Source organism: Mytilus edulis, chromosome 11, assembly GCF_963676685.1.
Source record: "Mytilus edulis chromosome 11, xbMytEdul2.2, whole genome shotgun sequence".
NCBI lineage: Eukaryota > Metazoa > Mollusca > Bivalvia > Mytilida > Mytilidae > Mytilus > Mytilus edulis.
The window spans coordinates 17,097,052-17,121,403 of NC_092354.1; the positions used below are offsets into that span (position 1 = coordinate 17,097,052).

Genomic DNA, 24,352 nt, shown 5'->3' on the forward strand with positions numbered 1-24,352 from the left:
TAATCTCCCCTTAATTTTCTCATAAATTTACTTATATAAGTAAATTTTTCTTACAATCCCACAAAAATCCTCAAGTTTTGAGATGTAAAATTATGCCTTTAATTATTTTTTCCAGTTTTGCTCAAATTTTTTCATTAAAGTTCAATGTTTCATCTCATTAAATCATCAAAGAAAATGATTGAGCAAAAAATTGCTCCTTTGGGGCTTGCAAATAAGCAGTGTTATGAAGATAACAGACAAATGGGATTTTCATTCTCCATGAAATTACACTTAAATGATTAGTCAAGACATCTGCAAAGGGTACACAAGTTAAATTTCTATTAGAGCAAAGAAATCTTAGTAATTCAAACTAGAGGCTCTAAAGAGCCTGTGTCGCTCACCTTGGTCTATGTGCATATGAAACAAAGGACACAAATGGATTCATGACAAAATTGTATTTTGGTGATGGTGATGTGTTTGAAGTTCTTACTTTACTGAACGATTTTGCTTCTTACAATTATATCTATTATGAACTTTGCCCATTAGTAACAGAGAACTATATTTGGTAAAAAATACCAAATTAATGAAAATTGTTAAAAATTGACTATAAAGGGCAATAACTCCTTAAGGGGTCAATTGACCATTTAGGTCATGTTGACTTATTTGTAGATCTTACTTTGCTGAACATTATTGCTGTTTACAGTTTATCGCTATCTATAATAGTATTCAAGATAACCAAAAACGGCAAAATTTCTTTAAAAATTACCAATTGGAGGGCAGCAACCCAACAACCAGTTGTCCAATTTATCTGAAAAATTCAGGGCAGATAAATATTGACTTGATTACCAATTTAACTTCATGTCAGATTTGCTCTAAATGCTTTAGTTTCATAGTTATAAGCCAAAAACTGCATTTTACCCCTATGTTCTATTTTAAGCCGTGGCGGCCATCTTGGTTGAATGGCCAGGTCATCGGACACATTTTTCAAACTAGATACCCAAAAGATGATTGTGGCCTAGTAGTTTCAGTGGAGATTTTGTAAAAGATTACTTAGATTTATGAAAAATGGTTAAAAATTGACTATAAAGGGCAATAACTCCTAAACGGGTCAACTGACCAATTTGGTCATGTTGACTTATTTGTAGATCTTACTTTGCTGAACATTATTGCTGTTTACAGTTTATCTCTATCTATAATAATATTCAAGATAATAACCAAAAACAGCAAAATTTCCTCAAAATTACCAATTCAGGGGCAGCAACCCAACAACGGGTTGACTGATTCAACTGAAAATTTCAGGGCAGATAGATCTTGACCTGATAAACATTTTTATCCCATGTCAGATTTCCTTTAAATGCTTTGGTTATTGAGTTATAAGCCAAAAAACTGCATTTTACCCCTATGTTCTATTTTTAGCTGTGGCGTCCATCTTAGTTGGTTGACCAAGTCACGCCACACATTTTTTTTTAACTAGATACCCCAAAGATGATTGTGGCCAAGTTTGGATTAATTTGGCCCAGTAGTTTCAGAGGAGAAGATTTTTGTAAAAGATTACTTTAATTTACGAAAAATGGTTAAAAATTGACTATAAAGGGCAATAACTCCTAAACGGGTCAACTGACCATTTTGGTCATGTTAACTTATTTGTAGATCTTACTTTGATGAACATTATTGCTGTTTACAGTTTATCTCTATCTATAATAATAATCAAGATAATAACCAAAAACAGCAAAATTTCCTCAAAATTACCAATTCAGGGGCAGCAACCCAACAACCAATTGACCGATTTATCTGAAAATTTCAGGGCATATAGATCTTGACCTGATAAACATTTTTAACCCATGTCAGATTTCCTCAAAATGCTTTGGTTTTTGAGTTATAAGCCAAAAACTGCATTTTACCCCTATGTTCCATTTTTAGCCGTGGCGGCCATCTTGGTTGGTTGACCAAGTCACGCCACACATTTTTTAAACTAAATACCCCAAAGATGATTGTGGCCAAGTTTGGATTAATTTGGCCCAGTAGTTTCAGAGGAGAAGATTTTTGTAAAAGAACTTTAATTTACGAAAAATGGTTAAAAATTGACTATAAAGGGCAATAACTCCTAAACGGGTCAACTGACCATTTTGGTCATGTTGACTTATTTGTAGATCTTACTTTGCTGAACATTATTGCTGTTAACAGTTTATCTCTATCTATAATAATATTCAAGATAATAACCAAAAACAGCAAAATTTCCTCAAAATTACAAATTCAGGGGCAGCAACCCAACAACCGATTGACCGATTCATCTGAAAATTTCAGGGCAGATAGATCTTGACCTGATAAACATTTTTATCACATGTCAGATTTGCTCTAAATGCTTTGGTTTTCGAGTTATAAGCCAAAAACTGCATTTTACCCCTATGTTCTATTTTTAGCCGTGGCGGCCATCTTGCAATGGTTGGTTGACCGGGTCACGCCACAAATTTTTTAAACAAGATACCCAAATGATGATTGTGGCCAAGTTTGGTTTGATTTGGCCCAGTAGTTTCAGAGGAGAAGATTTTTGTAAAAGCTAACGCCGGACGACGACGGACGACGGAAGACGGACGCCGGACGCAAAGTGATGAGAAAAGCTCACTTGGCCCTTTGGGCCAGGTGAGCTAAAAAGAAGAAAGGATGTCGTTTTTACCTATACAAGGAAAAATTTCTGAATGTCTAAGGGACATAAATAAGCCATTTTTTTTTACCTAAACAAGTAAATAAAAATCACTTGTATAACATGTATAATGTATCCTACAAATTTACTTATATGACATATAAGTAAATTTGTAGCATACATTATACAAGTGAATCTATCATAAGGTGTATATTTTTTTTACTTTTTCAAGTAAATAAAATTAACTTGTTTAAGTAGTACCAGGCGCGTAGCTCCCTATACGCTATAAACATGCAGTTGCCTGCACATCAATTCGGCATGTAATTTTTTTTATTGCAAAATAAAAATTTATAAATTAAATATTTAAAGGAAACACATATGTTGTCACTTTTTTAATTGATGAAATGTTATTAAATAACGGCATTTGGTTTCAAAATAGAAGTTTTATTGGAGATCATGACAAAATCCGACAGTTACTTGTATCTTTTACAAGATTTGAATTTGTTATACTCAGTCTAAGACATGTAGTTTCGGAGTACCTTTGCCAGAGTGCGGTTTATCTGTTTAAAACGAGATGAACCAATCAGCATTAGATTTATCAGAACCCTTCAATATCGTTGAAATCATGCCACGGCAATGTGTTCGACAGACTACCAGAGCCAATCATCCTGCAATCACGCCGAAAATCTATTGGAAAGTCTCATTATATTTTGCGTTTATAGACCATATGATAATGGAACTGGAGAGTGCAGTGGCGTCTGGTATTATCAGAAAATCGCTTCTTTGTGCCGTATCTGCTTCCTTTTTTAGGAAATATAACAAACGAACAAATCTCAACATTGTCTGAGTGAGTCATACGAAACTGACCTGGTATGTAATTTTGACGAATTCAATTGGGAGGTTGCTCGATGGCGAACACGTACATTGGTTTACAACATCTCGCGAGTGCTACCATAGAGATCTATCAGTGTAATATGTCTGTTGAAATCAAATGGACGATCAACAATGAACAACGACAGGTTATCATCGCAAGCATTACTGCATATTCATCAGGATTTCAGTGTGAATATTGACAAATAAATAGAGAAGCTCATTTCTGCCTAGACCCGAAGAGCAGATTTTGGACAATTTTTGAGTAAATTCTGTATCAGGAAAATGTGTAGTTTATGTCACAGGCGCTTGGGTATATGATACAGATTTTTTTTTTTTGCTGAATAAAATATTAAATTTTCTATATAATTTGTGTATATATATTGAGTTACTTAGTTATTGTCTTTATTATGTCACCCGATCGACAATGTCGGGTGACATATTGCTTTTCCTCTGTTTCTTTTTCCCTATTATTATTATTTTTCTTCCACCTAATTTTGTCCAGCAGTTTTCTCAGAGCCAAAGGAACCAATCTAAATGATAGTGCACTATAACAAGGAACCCTGACTTTCGAGTTGCAGTGCAACTTTGGAACTAAAAAATGGCTGCCATTACCATGGAAACAGAACAATTGTGAAAAAATCCACTTTTTGGTTTTAATGAATTATTTGGATATATGCTTTAACTCAGAATCATTATATTTTGATACAATGTAGGTGCCCACTATATACTGCTTTGGGATGATTTTGGCAATCATTGGAACTGTTATGTTGCCATGGATACTACACCAAAAATTTCAAAAATATGGAAATGCTCCAAATTTTATAAAACTTCACAGTAACGATGAGCAACATTGGTAGATGTGGAATTTGGCGTTGGAATTTCGAAAATGTCTGCTGTTACCATGGAAACAATGCAAAACAGGTCAAAATGGTCCAAAAACACCTAAAAGTGTCATTTACTTTCTTAAAATGGTAGGTCAAATTGATCGAAACTTTGATGGTATGTTCCCTCCCATGTACCAATGTGGTATCTGCCATTAGAAATTTGGAATGGTCTGTGTAACCATAGAAACCATCCAAAATGTCAAAAATTTCAAAAATTTCAAAATGCTCAAAAAGTAATGAAACTTACTATGATTGTTGACTGTCAAGTCTGCATGAAACTTTTGAAGTTGGAATTTCCAAAATGGCCACCGTTGCCATGGAAACTGGAAAAATGTCAAATTTTTTCAAAATGCTCCAAACTTAATGAAACTTAATAATATTGTAAACTGGCATGTATAGATGAGACTTTTGACTTTGAAACTTTCAAAATGGCTGCCGTTGCCATGGATACAGCAAAAATGTCATATTTTAAAAAATGATCTAAATGTACTGAAAATTTACAGAAAATGTATAGCCATGCAAATATGTGCATTCACTGTTAAAAGTTTTTGAAATGGCTGCCGCTTAGTGGCAATGGGGGGAAGGGTGACATCCGCTATTGCTTGCAATAGCAATTCTAGTTTGTTTTTGTTGTTGTTATATGTCACAAACTGTATAGTTTATATGGCAATAAAACTTTGAATTGAATTGAATTTATATTTATAATACATATCTATCACTTCTGTGCATGTCTCACCTAGTTTCGAGTGATTTAAACGACCCAGAGAAAATACCCAATTTTACTTTCCATACTAACACCCTTTGGCTGTTGTCTGCTTTATGGGCGGGTTGTTGACCCCTTAACACATTCTCCTTTGTTTCTTAGTATGGACAAATGATGGATAGTAAAATTGGGTATTTTCACTCGGTCGTTTAAATCACTCGAAACTATGTGAGACATGCACAGAAGTGATAGATATGTATTATGAATATAGAAAATTGAATATTTTAATCAGCAAAAAAAAATCTGTATCATATACCCAAGCGCCTGACCCCCCTGTGGTTTATGTTTTCAATTAACCATTATTTACTCTATTCAGAAAATTTATGAATAGTTTTACTTTCATAAATTGTTTATCATGTTTATAAGTCTTATCTACATGTAGCTCCTCTTTCAACTGTCCTATGACTGATAACCGACAAAAAACATTTTCCTGCTTAAAGGGTCCCAAAATTTTTTCGCCTTGCTCTGCTCGCCAGTAGTTGCTTGTACATCATTTCTTTCTAACTAAGCCCCTGAGTACCCCTGACTGTATGTGCTAATATTAAAATTGTAAGTGTTATTTGGTCATTACAAGTGTTATTCGATATTCACAGTGTTATTCAGTCATTCAAGGTACCGCATATATAAACGCACTCTCAGTATCAAAGTTGGTCGGTAAGAGGACGGAGCAAACTGAATTAGTAATAATAATAATAATAATAAATATAAGCTTTATTTAGAGTCGGCATGGTATATATAAAACATAGAGTAACATAAGCTACATATGTATGATGAGCTTTTAACCGACAAGCATAAACTATTTACTATAACGTATTTTATACTATAGATAGTTTTTTGACTGTTGGATGAATTTAAATGATAATTTTAAAAGAAAAACAAAGTTTGTATGTACATGTATCAGCTTGGGGATCGGCTTGTACCGTTGTGTATGTACATGATGTAACTATTTGTTATATACGTTTTAATATAATTATACAATAATCTTGAAAGAGGGTGGTAAAGGGTTATTTTCGTGCAACATGATGGCTGTTTTTTATTTAACGTTCAACCTGTTTTTACTTTTTTATTTGACGTTCAGTCTTGCAAGACGGGTGCCTCGTTCAACATGTTCAACGTGTTCTGCTTATTTAATTATACGTGCATCGTGATTTTCAACGTCTTATTTTGCGTGCATGGTATTTTTCAAATAAAATTCAAACACTTGCCAGGAATCGTCAAGAAATACTTTTTTAAAAGCCGTAAACCAATTATATCATAAATGGGTATACTAAATTGGGAATATCAAGTAAAACAAATAGTTATATACAAGAAGACAGTGACTCAGTCACAAAAGGTTCAAATAAAAGTATTTATTTTCGTGCAACGTTCATTACAGAAATTATTTCACGTTCAACGTGAAATTATGTCTTATTTCACCATGTGTGTTCACGTTTTTTTCGTGCAAGCTGCCCCCCTTTACCACCCTCTTGAAAACTTGTAATAAAAACATAATCTAGTTGTTTTATACTCATCTAAAAAAATATTTTTCAAAGGCCTTTTTTAATTTTTTTTAACGTACACCTTTTACATTATAATAAAAATCATAAACATTTATGAATTACAATTAATACATATCTTTATCTCTATTCCTTATAAATATATTTGTTTATTGGGGCCGGATCGACGTGGGACGGATCGACGTGGGGCCGGATCGACCCGAAAGCTTTTCGAGAACTCTGTTCCACAAGCGTGTATTTTACTATTTACCCGTAATATAAGTCTGTACGAGTCAATACAATCTTGTTTGATGTTGCGTTATAAACACCATCAAGTCTACCCATATATTTTTCACTCCAGTTTGTTAAATATAATATTGATCATTGTCTTCTCATTTAGCAATAGACCACTTTCGAGTTCATCCGTCACCGGAAAAAACTCGTCAATTATACGCGCCTTTATCATCGTCATTGGTGCGTTTGGGGGCGTCGTCACTTCCTTCCAATGTTGAGCGAGTGGTTGGAAAACTAGAATTCTATATTGTACGAATTATTCGGCAAATTGAATTCTAAAAATTGACAATCAACACTGCTGTCATTAGGGAAATGTCAGTAAGTACCTACAGAGCAACCATTATTTCTAGTTTATACTGCACAAAGACGATCACTAAGACGCTTGATGAACGTAAATAGTGCAGGGATACAGGCGAGCCCCTCTATCTGGTAAATGACGTCATAAAGGCGTGTATAATTGACGAGTTTTTGCCGGTGACGGATGAACTCGAAAGTGGTCTATTGTTTCGATTTACTTACCTTTTCTTTGTGTACAGGGAAATATAAGTTGAGGGAAAGAAACCAACGTTATATACATTCAATTTGATTGCATGTATCTCACCAGATCCCCTACCTACCTTATCTGTAAGTTCCGCCTATGTCAGAGTCACCACCACAACGGTGCATGCAGGAATTTGATACAAAACTGGTGTCAGCGTTATTAATTTTATCAAGGATTTATGTAATATAGGTAATGTTTTTATAAGTTGACAGAAAATAGCATAATGCATGAAATTGTACTGCCTTTAGCCCAGCATGCATGCAATTATGTTAACATGGTTAATCAAATAATTGTTAAAAGACTTATATGATTTTTTACCTGGGGGGGGGGGGGGGGGGGGGGGGGGCTGGTCATTTTGAAATCAAACATACAAAATTTCTTGACCCCGCCATAATATTTCCCCATTTTTATTTGATCCCCCGATAAAATTTTAAAATAAATTGACCCCCTCTATTTAAAATGCCAAAGATGTAACATGCAAAACAGTAACTATTATGTTATTTTATGAAATATTGAAAATGAAACATTCTGAGTAGATCGAGTCCAAAAACATATTTCAAGGGAAAATTGTCTCGAAATGGGGCTCTTCCATGAATATAAGTAGGTAGAGCAATTTAAAAGTGTTATTTCTTAAATGGTAAAAATCAGAATTAGTAATAGCAAATTACTAATAGAAGTGTGCAGATATACTAAAACACCTTTAGAACATAGAATTGTCCAATTTGAAAGGATGGAATTGAAATCGTTTGAACTTAAAAGAAACTTACTCCTTTGTAATTTAAGTGATATAGACTAGTTCCATCTTTTGTTAATATGTGTAAACAAGATAAGTTTTAATTAGTTTCATTTTGAAAAGTAATGATACGGACATTAGTACTGTAAGCGTAGCTGGAATAAGCGATATGTATGATTTGAACATTCATTTAAAGCAAACATAATGTTGTTTTAAAGAGCTTTTATAGAATTAAAGCTGATTGTTATAGCTTGAATTAATAATATTGTATGAATAACACCTCCTCGCAATGTAAATTATAAAATATTAAGAAAAATGTCTGTTTGTTTGTTTGTTTGTTTATTTTTGTATTTGTATATAATTATATTTGTATTTTGTACATTATTGTACATGTCGGCTGGTATAATTTTTGTATAGGAATTTACACCAATAAAATTATTTTATTTGATTATTCGGTGTCACTCCTTTGAACGCTGCTTAAACTTAAACTTAATGCAGCTTCCTTCATCACAAAAGTCTTGTGATGTCTTACTTAATTGTATATGAATAAATAATATTTTAATTTGACAGTCTGATGTAATGTTCTTCTTGACATTTTGTCTCTTGAAGTATGTGAAATCATGGGCTTGATACGGGTGATGTGTGACGTCATCAAAGTCACGTGATGACTGCTATAGTTGGATATGACTTATTTCCGTGTGTAACAAGAAAATGTCCATAGTTCACGGATGCCTCACTCGCACTATCATTTTACATTTTCAGTGGACCGTGAAATTGGGATCGAAACTTAAATTTGTAATTAAAATTAAAAAGGTCATAATCATAGAGAACATATCAGTCATTCCCCAAAAATGGGTACAATTACAAAATTTCAGTGTCGCCGGCAAATAACCCCAAAATGCAAGCTTAACATATGTCACAGATAATCTTTTCCGTGTTCTAAGTGATTATTTAATATGTATACTAAAATAAAATTATATTCTTTTGTGATGTATATCGTAAATATATTTGTGTGATTTTGTATTCAATATACGGAAATCACACGAATTCCGAATGTCGCCAAGAAAAACTCCAAATATCGGTGTGAATTAAAATACTTTATTTCATCTAAATCATGATTAGATTTGCTTTTTTTATTTGACACTATATTGATTTTTATCCACAAAAATATTTTAGAATCAAAAGTTATAATAATAATATACACTTTGATTTACCCATTAAACCAATGTCGCCAATAAACGTATATATAACCTACCGTAACGTATCTTTAGGTACAGTCAAAATATATTTATATGATTGGAAATCATGCCCAATGTGACTTTAAGCAAAGTTGATACATCAAATTTTAAAATCCTGCCTTTAACTTTTATTGCGATGAAACGAAAAATAAAAAAAAATCTTCTCTTTCTCTTTTTTTCGATTGTCGCATATAAGAATCCAACCTACGTAACGCGTATTTTGGAACGCACTAACCAAGAACAAATCAAAATGATGATTATTTCATTGAAAGCACCCATGAAGCTTCTCAATAATCAGTTTTGAGAAAGCAACTGAACAATATTGTTACATATTTCCATGTATAATGTAAATAAAACTAACCTCCGTTTAAATAACCTCCGTGACGCAGTTATTTACAGTTAAGTTCAGACTTTTTTTATCAGTATCAGCGGCTGCCGACACTGCCGAAAGTCATTTTTGTAGCAGACATCATTTATTATAAAGAAAACAGACAAACAAAATACAGATTTTGAGAAAAAAAATGTTGTTTTGAGAAAGGTAGGTTAACTTGTTTTTTCCCTATCATGTGAGCAGCATTATAACGTTTAATAAACGTTATATCAGCCATTTTTCAGATTTAAAATAGTCTACAACACAACTTGTGTACTTACGACGACAATCATAACTTTAACAGCGGTTTATGGCAAACATTTTCAAGATTATTTAGGACTCATCAATGTAACGGAGGTTATGCAAATAAAAAAAATCTAAAGATGCATGTAAACACGATTATACCAATTGAAATTCTTGTACATTGTTATAGATACCAAATCAGTTCATCAATTATCACTAATAGAAATCAAAAGGTGATGTCAATCATAGACGACATCATTGATTTACGTTACGGAGGATAGAAATTTAAGGAAAAAAAGTTTTTTTTCTCTACTAAGCAGGACTTTACTCTTTTTAGATAACGATTTACTAAGAAAAATGTTTAATTCTGTTGTCTTGTTTGTCATTTAATTCCAATATTTACATTCATTTATATGTTTGCTGTTGGTAAGAACTGGAATTGTCCGTTATGGAGGTTTTAAATGTCGTTACGGAGGATAGCAATTTTCGAAATGAAACTATTTTGACTCCAAAACTTCATAGTTGAGTATAATACATACCTTATGGTGTGAAGGAAGATGACATTATCTGTATAGAGCTAATAAAATTAAGTTGAACAGAATTCGGTTTAGGTAAAACACATTTTTGGGTGAAAGTTCATGAATCGTTACGGAGATTTTGACAAGAACAAGTCCATTTGACTAAAAGAAACATATAACTTGATAGAAAACAGTTTTTTAGTTTGTAATGTCAATAAATTGTTTAGAAAAGCTAGCATTAAAGAGTTAAGTGTTACTATGTATCAGCATTCAGATACTGGTTTGATATCAACCTCCGTAACAAAGATGGGGGTGTGGATTAATACAAGCATAAAAAATACAGTAATTACGAGTGATTCAAAACATAAATAATAGGTTTTTTTCCTGGAAAGCTGTATTATGAAACTAAAATATTATACAGTATAACATTTCATTAGTTTAAATTTATTACTAAATAAGTTGTGAAAACTACTTATTTGAATTATTTTTTAAACACTATATTAATTCAGACCTTAAAATTGGTATTTGCTTTCAATATATACAGAATAATACGTATAAATCAGTTTGCTATGGGGGTAAATGTAACCCATTTCACATGAGCCTGGATTTAAATCTTGTGTTTTTCTCTAATGCAATTTTTAAGATGACTTTATACAACACTAACCTCCGATACGTTCATACTTACCTTGTCTTACAAAAAATGCTAAAACTAGATAACAACTAAAATGGTGTAAGTAAAAATTAAAAAAATGACAGACTAGATATAGACACAGAGGAAAACAACACTCTCTCTCTGCTCAGTTGAAATTTATTTTTTTAACAGTGTCTACATTCGAGTTGTACCCATTTTTTGGGAATGACTGATATAATGTGTACTAAATTTTTTGTTGATGTGACTTCAACTTCATCAAAAACTATCTTGACCAAAAACTTTAACCAAAATTTTAACCTGAACTTCGCTTTATCATTTTCTATGTTCAGTGGACCGTAAAATTTGAGTAAAAACTTTAATTTGACATTACACATGTTACAATTAGAAAGCTCATATCATGGGGAACATGTGTACTAAGTTTCAAGTTGATAGGACTTCAACTTCATCAAAAACTATCTTGACCAAAAACGTAAGCCTAAAGCGGGACGAACGGACGGACGGACGAATGGACCCACAGACCAGAAAACATAATGCCCCTCTACCATCGTAGGTGGGGCATAAAAAATATTGATCCCCCACTTTAAATCTATAAAAAAAAAATGAATCCCCTTTTCCACAAACAGAAAAATCCCCCCTGTATTTTGACCAGCCCCCCTCCTAGATAAAAAGTGATAAGTCCCTAATGGCTTCTTTTGGTAATCTAAAACATTTAAATCAGCAATTCACCGTTTCAGAATCTAATGCATTCTGGGTAATATTTTCAAAAGTGTACACCAAAGCGTGGTGATTGGTTTAAAACGTCATAAACAATCGAAATTCAACCAATGACGTATAGATTTTCATTTTGGGGTACGGACAATGCAATTACCCACAGTCCTTTAGATTCTGAAACGGCCAATTGTCAACATGTCTTTGTATGTGAGTTCTTCCTGTTAGTGAAACATTGAAACCTTTCACCGCATCAATTATGTATACCACCAGTATGTGCCGACATGTGTCCCTGTGAGTTCTACCTGTCAGTGAAACATTGAAACCTTTCACCGCATCAATTATGTATACCACCAGTATGTGCCGACATGTGTCCCTGTGAGTTCTACCTGTCAGTGAAACATTGAAACCTTTCACGCATCAATTATGTATACCACCAGTATGTGCCGACATGTGTCCCTGTGAGTTCTACCTGTCAGTGAAACATTGAAACCTTTCACCGCATCAATTATGTATACCACCAGTATGTGCCGACATGTGTCCCTGTGAGTTCTACCTGTCAGTGAAACATTGAAACCTTTCACGCATCAATTATGTATACCACCAGTATGTGCCGACATGTTTCCCTGTGAGTTCTACCTGTCAGTGAAACATTGAAACCTTTCACCGCATCAATTATGTATACCACCAGTATGTGCCGACATGTGTCCCTGTGAGTTCTACCTGTCAGTGAAACATACGCATAATTCATGTATACCACCAGTATGTGCCGACATGTGTCCCTGTGAGTTCTACCTGTCAGTGAAACATTGAAACCTTTCACGCATCAATTATGTATACCACCAGTATGTGCCGACATGTGTCCCTGTGAGTTCTACCTGTCAGTGAAACATTGAAACCTTTCACCGCATCAATTATGTATACCAACAGTATGTGCCGACATGTGTCCCTGTGAGTTCTACCTGTCAGTGAAACATTGAATACTTTCACGCATCAATTATGTATACCACCAGTATGTGCCGACATGTGTCCCTGTGAGTTCTACCTGTCAGTGAAACATTGAAACCTTTCACCGCATCAATTATGTATACCACCAGTATGTGCCGACATGTGTGCCTGTGAGTTCTACCTGTCAGTGAAACATTGAAACCTTTCACCGCATCAATTATGTATACCACCAGTATGTGCCGACATGTGTCCCTGTGAGTTCTACCTGTCAGTGAAACATTGAAAACTTTCACCGCATCAATTATGTATACCACCAGTATGTGCCGACATGTGTCCCTGTGAGTTCTACCTGTCAGTGAAACATTGAAAACTTTCACCGCATCAATTATGTATACCACCAGTATGTGCCGACATGTGTCCCTGTGAGTTCTACCTGTCAGTGAAACATTGAAACCTTTCACCGCATCAATTATGTATACCACCAGTATGTGCCGACATTTGTCCCTGTGAGTTCTACCTGTCAGTGAAACATTGAAACCTTTCACCGCATCAATTATGTATACCACCAGTATGTGCCGACATGTGTCCCTGTGAGTTCTACCTGTCAGTGAAACATTGAAACCTTTCACCTCATCAATTATGTATACCACCAGTATGTGCCGACATGTGTCCCTGTGAGTTCTACCTGTCAGTGAAACATTGAAACCTTTCACGCATCAATTATGTATACCACCAGTATGTGCCGACATGTGTCCCTGTGAGTTCTACCTGTCAGTGAAACATTGAAACCTTTCACCGCATCAATTATGTATACCACCAGTATGTGCCGACATGTGTCCCTGTGAGTTCTACCTGTCAGTGAAACATTGAAACCTTTCACCGCATCAATTATGTATACCACCAGTATGTGCCGACATTTGTCCCTGTGAGTTCTACCTGTCAGTGAAACATTGAAAACTTTCACCGCATCAATTATGTATACCACCAGTATGTGCCGATATGTGTCCCTGTGAGTTCTACCTGTCAGTGAAACATTGAGTTATAATAAAGTATTCTTTGTGTGATTGGCACAATGTTGTCAAACGTATATTTGTTCTACCTAACAGAAGTTCCAATGGAAACTTTATTATAAACATCAGTGTCATAATACCTATTCCTGTTGGAACAAATATTGTATACCATTTATTCTGTTAGGAACATATTCTATAATATTTATTCCTGTGGAAATAATATTCCAGAATATTCTTTCCCTTTGGAACTTATGTTATGAAGAAACTTCTATTCCGTGAAACTTTTCAGAAACTAGAGGACTATGGGTAATCTCATTGTATGTACACCAAAATGAAAATAACGCTACGTCATTGGTTGAATTTCAATTGTTTAGAATGTTTTTAACCAATCACAATGTTGTGGTCTATCTATCTAATTAATCAATCTCTCTCAATCTTTAATTACAAATATTGCGTTTATGAAGTTTCATTCGGCCATACTACTAAGCTTACCCCACATACATTTCAGTCACGTTGTTTGTCACCTGTATGAATTTTCATGTGTCTTTCTAAACTTGTATGCTGAATGAACCTTTTACCACATACATCACAAACATGCGGTTTGTCACCTGTATGAGTTCTCATATGTCTCTTTAAACTACTAAGCTGATTGAACCCTTTACCACATACATCACAGATATATGGTTTATCATCTGTATGAACGGTTATCATGTGTCTCTGTAAACTTAAACGCTGACTGAACCCTTTACCACATACATCACAGGCATGAAGTTTCTCTCCTGTACGTGTTCTCATGTGAATCTGTAAATTATAATACCGACTAAACCATTTACCACATACATCACAGGTATATGGTTTATCATCTGTATGAGTTAGCATGTGTCTCTGTAAACTTAAACGATGACGGAACCCTTTACCACATACATCACAGACATGCGGTCTACCACCTGTATGAGTTATCATGTGTGTCTGTAAACTATAACGCTGACTAAACGCTGTACCACATACACCACAGTTATAAGGTTTATCGCCTGTATGTATTCTCAGATGGCTCTTTAAGTTACTACCTTGATCAAACCTTTTACCACATACATCACAGACATGAGGTTTATCGCCTGTATGTATTCTCTTGTGTTTCTGTAAGTTACTATGCTGACCAAACCCTTTACCACATACATCACAGTCATAAGGTTTATCACCTGTATGTATTCGCATGTGCTTCTGTAGATTACTATGCTGACCAAACCCTTTACCACATACATCACAGTCATAAGGTTTCTCGCCTGTATGCATTCTCATATGAATTTGTAAGCTAACAAGCTGAGTAAACCGTTTACCACATACATCACAGTCATGAGGTTTATTGCCTGTATGTGTTCTCATGTGAATTTGTAAAGTACTCTGTTCACTGAACCTTTTACCACATACATCGCAGTCATGAGATTTATCACCTGTATGTATTCTCATGTGGCTCTGTAAATTATATTGTCGACTGAACCCTTTACCACATTCATCACAGTCATAAGGTTTTTCACCAGTATGTGTTCTCATGTGTCTCTTGAAGTCGCTACCTTGAACAAATTTTTTCGAACAAACATCACAGTCGTGTGGTTTATCACCAGTATGTATACTCGCGTGTCTCTTTAGGTCTCTACCTTGAACATATTTTCTCGAACTAACATCACCTTTGTGTAGTTTCTCGTCAGTATATGTTCTCGCGTGTCTCTTTAAGTCTCTTCCTTGAACACATTCTCTCGAACTAACATCACAGTCATGTGGTTTATCACCAGTATATGTTCTCGCGTGTCTCTTTAAGTCGCTAAGGATTATCTCCATTCGAAACTGAAGTTGTAGTAAAATAAAATAAATATATATTAATAAAAATTCAAATACTAGTATTAAATGACCAAATGTTTGAATGGTCACAATGGTCAAGCAGGTTCCTTAATCGTTTAGGTTTCGATGTGAATGTGAACTGAATTTTGACAGTAGTTTTTATCATCCTTGTTCTGTACAATGTTGTTAATTGTCTGCAGGCTAAATTTGAGTAAAGGTCGCTTAAGTTTTTGCCAGTGGTCACTTCTATTATTGTTTTATTCACAATAGAGCTTTCTTACAAATTGACGAAAGGTACGAACGAACGTAAAGGGAGCACGTATTTCATTTCCACAATAACTGTTAAAAGAGTCTGTGTTTTATCCAGTAAAACAGCATTCTTTTCTAAATCAAGTTTATTTTTCAAAAAAGAATAATATCGCAAATAATACACGATTTTAATATAATCAAACAGAGAAAAATAGTGTCAAATACACTTACGTCCGATACGTTACTTAGTACGTAAACCACGAGAACACACATTTCCGCGGGAAATTTTTAAGCACGAGTTTCACGATTAACTTTTCAATGGCATTATTGAAGTACGTTAGTCTAAATTTAAAGATTCACATTTATTTTATTTTTTATAGTACACTTTCAGCAAAATGTCAAAGTGGAATATCGAGATTTGCTAAACAAAAATGATGATACATGTTTTTAAAAAGTAATGTTGAATAAATCTAGAAAAACAGATTTTGTATATCAAGAAAATAAGTCTACGATTTTACACCATATACATTGTGGATTTTATAATGACGATTTAATAATACACATGTTTGGAAGATAGACGCGAAGTTATCACTTATCGTCCAGTGGCTAATATTTGATGAATGTTGAGGACTATAGGCAAAACGCAATTATACGCTAAAATATTCGTTACATTGCCCCGATATATCATATATACACATTAAGGGGGGGGGGGCGATGATTCAAAACATTGTAATATTGAAGAGTATACGTAGGGGAGGGGTCGGTTTTTAGTTTTTTAGGGGCATTTTTTTTGTCTGACTACTAGATATATTTAGGATATTTTGTAGTGTTATCTCATCCGACCTGGTGGTATCATATTTTAACATATCGTACGTCCCGACATCCTATAAATATATCGGAAAAGTCCAATTTAATAACTGTCGTTGCATGTAAGATAATTGTCCGAAGTTCCACGACTATTATTTAAATATGTCAAAATAAAGGATCCCTTAAACGAGTCTTACGTATGATTCGTCAAGCATACGTACCTTTCGTCAATTTGTAAGAAAGCTCTAATATGACAATTTAACCGAAGGTTACATGTACGATTGTCAAAAATGATTGTAAAATAATTTGGTCATCCGACAATTGCACTCGTCTAAACTCGGTCGATTCCGTTCATCTATAGATCTAACTAATAAATAATCGGGTTCACTCGAGGATTGCCGATTGAAGACAACTTGTCCAAATTGTCAAAGATGATTTTAAAATAAAATGTGTAGACTATCAATTAGGTGCACACTTGTCTGTGTGTATTTAGCTAAGTTTCTATCCAATTTTCAGTGTTTTTCTCATTACTTTTAAAGATAAGCGTCGTCTTTATTCAGAACACTACATAGATCAAGTTTAAACCGACTTACTTCTTAAAGGTGCAAATTTTGTCAAAATTTAAATCCTCTCTCTGAAAAAGAATTAAAACTTATTTGTATGTATAGAAAAAGCTCTTGATTTGAGAGACCACCTTTATAATAGGTGGTATATATATAAACATATATTGGTGAGAAAAAATATGAAAATTTTAAATATTATGCTTTATATGTGAATGGTATCGCTATGAGTTTTTAGTGTTATAGTATCCATAGAAGATACTTAGAATGATAAGGTACATGTATCATTGTAATTCACTTATGACCGGTTATTACAGGCCGTTATTACATGCATCTATATTTCATTTGAATGTTACCGTGAAATTGTTTAAATGTAACTATTACTATTAATATTTGGACCCGTGGCGTGCTAGGCGAAAGCTCGGAAGCCAAGGCTTCAAAATCGTTTGTCCACCAAAAAAACCACAAGAGAAAACAAGAGATAAAAACGAGCTAGAGGTATGAGAGAGAGAGAGAGAGAGAGAGAGAGAGAGAGAGAGAGAGAGAGAGAGAGAGAGAGAGAGAGAGAGAGAGAGAGAGAGAGAGAGAGAGAGGGGGGGGAGGAGACTCCGATTGAAAGAGAGTGAGGGGGAAGATAAATAGGCACTGTGCGGTTGAATAAGAAAAAAAGTTGTAGAAGTCAACGAGTCTGTTAGACTTGTCAGTTAGTTTTCCTGCCAATTGTAGTTGGTTACCATGGTAACCTCCGACCAATCAAATTTCAATTTAGGACAAAAACTGGTTGCCTTGAATTAACCAATAAAAACTGTCTGCCACGAATTAGCCTATGATACTAAAAGTGGTGATAAATACCAAAAAATGGCTGTCGGAGTGATCGCAAACTGGATTGTTATGCCCCACCTACGATGGTAGAAGGGCATAATGTTTTCTGGTATGTGCATTCGTTCGTCCGTCAATCTGCCCCACTTCAGGTCGAAGTTTTTGGTCGAGGTAGTTTTCGATGAAGTTGAAGTCCAATCAACTTGAAATTTAATATACATGTTCCCTATTAAATGATCTATCAAATTTTAATTAAGAATTGAATGCTTCTTTTTGTAAATTTATTGGGGTGTAAAAGCGTTGACCGAAGTACATTTTGTATGAAGCGCGGAAGCGCTTCATTCTAAAAAAGTGCGCACGGTCAACGCTTTTACAACCCTATAAAGTTACAAAAAGAAGCATTCAATACTTATAATTACATTTTTTAGCTACGATCATGAAAACACGAATTTTATATATTTTTTTATTTAATTCTCCTGTGCACTTTATTATTGGACCACGTGTTATCATGAATGAAAAGTTGTATTGAGCAATGCAACTGCTTACGGAATAACACGTGATGTGAAGTTAGCCAATCAGAATAAAGTATTATAATGAAACATACATCTAATGTGATTATTGCCAAATAAATGTTTTGCCCCAATTGCACGGTCAACTTAACATGGAAAATGATAGTACGTATGGGGCATCCGTGTACTTTGGACATTTATTAGTTTCTTGACAATTTTCAATATCACAAGGACCATAACTCTTGAACGGTAAAAGAGACAATCATCAATTCTAAACTTGACATCCTTTTTGTCATCATTAACAGCATATCGAAATTTGAAAAAAGCTTTGGTCGAACGGTCCGACGGCGTGCACAAAGTTGACGGCAACTGTAAAATGCGCTTTTTCAATAGCTTTATACATATAATATTTATATGTATTTATAATGATTTTTGAAGAAGTTTTTTTTCATGATAAAATGATGATGCATGCCATAATAATCCACATTACTAGTAAGGTAAATCAATATTTAATCTATAAAGCATGAAACGGACATATAGAAAACGGCAAAAATTCGGTGTAACTTGTAACATTAAATTAACATAAAATAAAGTTTTTGACCTAAAACCTTTACACATTTAACATTGTATCCCAGATTTTATCGTATAATAGTATTGTTTAGATTCGGACTCTGGCATTATATAAAATTTACCGCAAAAAAATCCAAAACGACCATGGTAGATATGCTTGGAAATGATCTTCGTTATGTGTAAGAAGTAGTAATTTGGAAGGACTAATAGGTCAAAATGGAAGAATCGGTAAGAAAAAATATGTAATTGCTATCTTTTTATTTTCAAAATAACTTCGTATTCGAAACGAAATGTGCAAAACCAGACTGAGGTTTGATAAAATCTGCAACGTATGAATGATTCGGTTGTCCAGACTGAACACCTGAATTTTTTAAATGTCCAACTATTATGTTACATTCTAAAAAAAAAAGCGTTTTAACGCTGTTTTCTGAAAAGGGTCCACGACATAGTCGCTAATTACCTCCATTACACTGCTCGTAGCATATATTTATTTATATTTTCAAAATGTACATTTGCTGCACTTTTTTGTTCGAAAAAAAAAAGAAATATCTGAACGTGAATTTTTAGAATTATGTGATAAACTAAGTGTCCAGTGTTTTTGTTACGCTTACGTTTTTTGAGGGAAAATGTCGACGTCGTAAATGATTTTTGTAATTTGAAGACGTTACATTTGTGGACTCAGCTTTGTGCACGCCGTCTTTAACTGGCAACGGACGACAACTCCAAGTTTTGCCAAAATCTCACCATCGCACCATGTGAGCTAAATGTAAACTAATGATGTTTTTGACCAGTATGTCTTCTCATGTGTCTATGTAAATGACTAAGCTGACTAAAACCTTTGTCACACACGTCACAGTCATGGGGTTTATCACCTCTATGTGTTTGTATGTGTTTCTGTAAAGTAGCAAGCCGATTAGACCCTTTACAACACAAATCTCAGTCATGAGGTGTATCACCTGTATGTGTTTTCATGTGTCTCTGTAAAGTAGCATGCTGACTAAACCTTTTACCACATACATAACAGTCATAATAGTTATCAAAGGTACCAGGATTATAATTTAGTACGCCAGACGCGCGTTTCGTCTACATAAGACTCATCAGTGACGCTCATATAAAAATATTTATAAAGCCAAACAAGTACAAAGTTGAAGAGCATTGATGATCCAAAAGTCCAAAAAGTTGTGCCAAATACGGCTAAGGTAATCTATGCCTGGGATAAGAAAATCCTTAGTTTTTCGTAAAATTCAAAGTTTTGTAAACAGGAAATTTATAAAAATGACCACATTATTGATATTCATGTCAACACCGAAATGTTGACTACTGGTCTGTTGATACCCTCGGGGACGAAACGTCCACCAGCAGTGGCATCGACCCAGTGGTGTAAATAGTTATCAAAGGTACCAGGATTATAATTTAGTACGCCAGACGCGCGTTTCGTCTACATAAGACTCATCAGTGACGCTCATATCAAAATATTTATAAAGCCAAACAAGTACAAAGTTGAAGAGCGTCGATGATCCAAAAGTCCAAAAAGTTGTGCCAAATACGGCTAAGGTAATCTATGCCTGGGATAAGAAAATCCTTAGTTTTTCGTAAAATTCAAAGTTTTGTCACCGGTATGCGTTCTCATGTGACTTTGTAAGTGACCAATCACACTAAACCGTTTACCACATACATCACAGACATAAGGCTTTTCACCTGTATGCATTCTCATGTGTCTCTGTAAATCACTATGCTGACTAAATTTTTTACCACATACATAACAGTCATAAGGTTTGTCACCGATATGCGTTCTCATGTGACTTTGTAAGTGACCAAGCATACTAAACCGTTTACCACATACATCGCAGACATAAGGCTTTTCACCTGTATGCATTCTCATGTGTCTCTGTAAATCACTATGCTGACTAAACCCTTTACCACATACATAACAGTCATTAGGTTTGTCACCGGTATGCGTTCTCATGTGACTTTGTAAGTGACCAAGAATACTAAACCGTTTACCACATACATCACAGACATAAGGCTTTTCACTTGTATGCATTCTCATGTGTCTCTGTAAATCACTATGGTGTCTAAACCGTTTGCCACATAGATTACAGTCATATGGTTTATCACCGGTATGAATTCGCATGTGTACCCGTACATCACTATGTTGACTGAATCGTTGTTTACCACATACATCACATTGATGAGGTTGATCACCTGTATGGATTCTCATGTGGGTCTTTAAACCACAGTTCTGGCTAAAACCTTTACCACACACAGTCATGAGATTTGCCACCTGTATGTGTTTTCACGTGTCTCTGTAAATTACCTTGCTCACTAAATCTTTTACCACATATATCACAGTCATAAGTTTTTTCGCCTGTATGTATTCTCATGTGTCTCTTTAAACCACCGTGCTGACTAATGGTTGTGAAAATTGGGGTGTTATTAACATTACTCCTAAAAGGAAAAATTTATCCCTTTATGACATATTTAAAGATTGGGAGTTTGAGAAGCTAAATTTAAAATTTTGTAAGTATATTATTGGTGTTACAGTGATGTGCACAAATGTAGCAGTCCTGTCTGAATTGGGTAGATATCCTCTTTATATAAATTTGCTAACATGTATGTTTATGTATTGGCATAGACTAGAGAATTCTCCATCTGATTTATTGAAAAGTGCTTATGCTGAGTTAAAAATGATTGAGAGTAAAGCTCAAACTAGCTCTAATAATTCTTTGCTGTCTAATATCATTTTCTACAGTGAAAAATTGGGTATTGACCTAAATATATGTAAAAATTTAGGCAAAAATAAATTTAAAAGTTTACTGAAAAAACAGCTCAAATTAAATTTTCAAAATGATTGGGAGAAAATGCGAGATTTTTATTTACAGAATCAAGGCAAATTGGACACTTATTTTTCATTCAAAAGGTCATTTGACTACGAAAATTATTTAGATTTTAAAACACCCACAAAAACATTTGTTAACAAAATACAGCCTGGACTCAGCAATCACTGTTTAAGAAACATGAACGAATTACGAATGTATGTGGTAAATATGAAATATTACCTCGACATGAGAGGATATGTTTATATTGTAATTCAAATTGTATTGAAAATGAAATGCACTTTCTTCTGGAATGCCCTCTTTACAATAACATCAGAAGAGATGTGACTGATTATATCAAAAAAATACCCCAGTTTAGATAATTCAAACAGAAAAGATCTTTTTTCATGGATCATGATTAATGAAGATAGCAGATTTTTATCAATTTTATGCGCATACCTCGATAAAGCCTGCAACTTAGAAAATCAGAAAATTAGTTAACTTAAATACTCTAAAACATTTAAAAATTATCTCCCCTTGAGCACTGATTCTTTCTTCATGCATTATTATTTTATTATTTTATGTTTCTTTAATCACTCTGTAATGCTTATGCATGTTGTAATTAATGTTATGCTCTTAATGGGCCCTTTAATTTGGAAAAAAAAATATGGAAATATTGTAAACCCTTTACCACATACATCAGTCATGATATTTGTTTTTATCCCCTGTATGTGTTCTCATGTGGCTCTGTAAATAGCCAAGACTACTAAACGCTTGACCACATACATGCAGTCATATGGTTTGTCACCGGTATGTGTTCTCATGTGACTTTGTAAGTGACTTAGCATATTAAACCGTTTACCACATATATTACAGTCATGGGGTTTATCACCTGTATGTGTTTTCATGTGTCTCTGTAAAGTAGCATGCTGACTAAACCTTTGACCACATACATAACAGTCATAAGGTTTATCACCGGTATGCGTTCTCATGTGACTTTGTAAGTGACCAAGCATACTAAACCGTTTACCACATACATCACAGTCATAAGGCTTTTCACCTGTATGGATTCTCATGTGACTCTGTAAAACACTCTGGTGTCTAAACTGTTTACCACATCGATTACAGTCATATGGTTTATCACCGGTATGAATTTTTATGTGTACCCGTACATCACTATGTTGACTGAATCGTTTATTATGTTATTATGCGTCTCTGTACAGTTTTTGCCTGTCTCTGCAAGTATGCGTCTCTATAGAGTTAATTGCCAGTCTCTGGTTTTATGCGTCTCTATAGAGTACCATTTACTGTGACTCAATGTCTTCCCCATACATCATATCACTAGTTATAAAGTATATTTGCCGTTTGGGTTCTTGCACGACTCTGTAAATAACATAAAACAAAATTTAGACAAAAACATGCTTATAACTTATATACAAAATCTATGTTGTACACTCTGTTTTATTGCAAAAAAAAACAAAAAAACAATCAAACTATCTCAAAGTTCTGTTTTCTATCAAAATCTATACGAAAAGGCTGAACCAATAATCTCTAGATTTTTCTTTGCATTTGGTGTTTTTAATTGGTTCGTTCTATTCTTACATATATAATTAGAAAATTGGTATATGGACGAGTACATATCATACTTAGTATTATACTGATAATGCAATTGCTAAATCCAGAACAAACATTTTTGTTAGGATATATATACTAAAATTAATAGAAAAACTAATATGTATATGAATAAAGAGTCCGCCCTCATTTAAATCAAATAAGTGTTGTAGATATGCACTTGGAACAAACTAAAAAAGAACATGTCCTTCTAAATCTGAATATGGAGGAAGATTCCCACTTATTTTTAGCTCACCTGGCCCAAAGGGCCAAGTGGGCTTTTCTCATCACTTGGCGTCCGTCGTCCGTCGTCGTTAACTTTTACAAAAATCTTCTCCTCTGAAACTCCTGGGCCAAATTTAGCCAAACTTGGCCACAATCATCATTGGGGTATCTAGTTTATAAATTGTGTCCGGTGACCCGCCAAACCAATCAAGATGGCCGCCATGGCTAAAAATAGAACATAGGGGTAAAATGTATATTTTTGCTTATAATTCTAAAACAAAAGCATTTAGAGCAAATCTGAAATGTGTAAAATTTACTATTAAGTCAAGATCTATCTGCCCTGAAATTTTCAGATGAATCGGACAATGGGTTGTTGGGTTGCTGACCCTGAATTTGTAATTTTAAGGAAATTTTGTCTGTTTTCGATTATTATCTTGAATACTATTATAGATAGAGATAAACTGTAAACAGCAATAATGT

General features: G+C 34.2%; 1 pseudogene; it reads right to left on the reverse strand.

The window, feature by feature from the left end:
- Positions 1–24,352, reverse strand: part of LOC139494034 (zinc finger protein 721-like) — a 40,430-nt pseudogene that overhangs the window by 3,838 nt on the left and 12,240 nt on the right.